Below are 2,630 nucleotides of genomic sequence, written 5' to 3'. Positions count from 1 at the left end.
AATTATACAAGTAAACATATACGATATATACGATATATACAAAGCTCAAAACCACAGAAACTATTGCGATACAATCCACAACCATCCCCGGCAACGGCGCCATTTTGTTGAATGCAGTATAGGGCAAGCAACAAACAAGATTTGGAAATATTGATCCAGGAATTATCGTCCACAGAGATGGATAGATGCCATTCAATAGTTTCTATGGTTTCGAGCTCGGGATTGAATGAGCAAAAAGTAAACAGAGATATAAACAGGAAAAGAATAAACACATTCTTAGAAGAGAAATAACTTATCAGAAATGTAAATATATTCACTCTTCACAAACATACACTTACCAACCCGTTATACTCAACCTACAATACTCATCTATGTTATCACGTATATCTCACATAAGCGTCCATCTCTGGAGCACAAACGAGATCATCTCACAACTAAGGTTATCTCTAACGCAAAGTCGCGAGAACATCCGTATTCTCGCGTCGGCGATCTCTCGCGCGCCGCTCAAACACGAAAACATTAAGTACAGATACCCACAGTGAAAGCTAGCTCTAAATCTATCTCTAGAGTTCAGAATCAACAAATTATCATCCTAGATAAGGATTCAAGAAGTTTATCTCTAAAGCACCCTAAATCCCTAGCATAGAGCAAAAATCCAGGATAACATCAACACAGATTCATAAAGCAAGTTAAATATAACATTATAATCGGTAAATATACATAAGATTCAAGTAAATATACAAATAAACCCAACCAAAGAGAAATACACAAAGAAGAAGAGAAATGAACCGAAGATCTCCTGGTTTGTCAGCTCCGTTCGATGCTCAATCCACCCCCGATCATCCGTATGCAACCTCCGGAGTTGTTTTCTAAGCTAATCTTGATCTAAGAATGAAAATGATGGTGTTGAGACTCAAAAATACCCAACCCATTACCTAAAAATGTGATTTTGGCCCCTTTTAACGAGCTGCTGTCTTAGCAGGTCCGCTTAGCGGACCCCCTCCGCTCAGCAGACTCAAAATTGCATCCAGACTCTTATTTGCTCCGCTGGAGCTCCGCTCAGCGGACCCCCTCCGCTTAGCGGAGTCTGCTAAAAATTTGATTTTGCTTTCGCCATAACTCGAGAACCGCAACTCCGAATTGCCCCGGTTTGAAGCGTTGGAAAGCCTATTCAATGCTCTACCCAATAATGAATGAATGGAAACAAAAATGATGATTTTGGTCATCCTTATTTTGAGTCTTTGGAAGTCCGCTTGACGGTGGCTAAGCGGGCTTTCACCAAAATTGCGAAATCGAAGCCGTGTCTTTGACACTTCATTCCTCAAGGCTCCAATAAGCATGAATACCTATAAAAACAAAGGAAAAACTATCAAATGGTATAAAAGTATATGAAAATACAACTATTCATAAAGTATACGTATTTATACACAAAACGGGGAATTATTCAAACGATATTAACAAAAGTATCAATAAGTGCCACTATTTACATACTCAAAATAAGTACATTTTGGCACTTATCAAACTCTCCCCAACTTGAAACTTTGTTTGTCCTCAAACAATGTCAAATAAATCAAAGAATCAAAAGTAATAAACCAAAGAATTGTGAATCAACAAGTTTCGATAACCAAAAACAAATGTATGGCTTAACACAAAAACGTATAAACAAAGTAAATACTTACCACTATACTACAACGACAACATGTAAATGAAACGAATCCTAAGTACAAAAATCATGCAAAACATTCTAAAACAATACATGCTATCTCATGAATCACACCTAGCAAAAATTTCATCATTGGATGAAGAACACACAAAGGTTAAGGACTTTTAAGACTCATCCAACAATATTGCAAACAAAAGATTAAATTATGCATTCATCCAAAAATCACATCGAAGATATAAAAGCAAGAATCACAAGGACTTTTCAAGGTTGTAATGTGGTTTGGTTAAATAACAAGGGATAAGTCCTAAGGCTAATCGAAACAAAAACTTGCCTAAACCTAAGGGAGTGCCGAATCCACCAAAGATTCAAACAACAAAATCTCGATTAAAATTCTTCCTTAAACACAAGTTTCTCAAACCAATCACAATACTAATTAGCATAATTATTCAATTCTCTTTTCTTTTTAATTTTCAAAACTTTTTCTCTTTTTTCTTTTCTTTTCTTTTCACTTTTTTTTTCTTTTCTTTTTTCTTTCTTTTCAACCTCATAGCAACAACCACATAAGTAGCAACCATTTCTCTCCCCAACTTAAATTCAACCACATCATCATGTGAATACTCCCTACTTCTAAGGCAAGGTAAAAATTCATACCAAAAATCATGGTTGAGGGTTCAAGAAAACAAAGAATCAATCATCCATGCAAAAATGAGAACTAAACACTCAAAGATAAGCATTTAGTAAAAACAACATGGACATTGACAAAAAGGCTCAAAAGGGTTAACAAATGATCACACACTCACAAGGTGAATTGACTATTTGGTTTTGGTAGTTGTGCTCAAAATGAAACAAAATGCCTTGATCCTTTTCATGCTTTCACGAAATCAACATACACAAAACATTAAGCATAATAAAATCTAGTTAAAACAAAGATTGTGGCCTCCAGCATATGTAAACAATGGAAAGCTTC

The sequence above is a fragment of the Vicia villosa genome, linkage group LG4, assembly GCF_029867415.1.
Source record: "Vicia villosa cultivar HV-30 ecotype Madison, WI linkage group LG4, Vvil1.0, whole genome shotgun sequence".
NCBI lineage: Eukaryota > Viridiplantae > Streptophyta > Magnoliopsida > Fabales > Fabaceae > Vicia > Vicia villosa.
Note: the sequence above shows the minus strand (reverse complement) of the source record.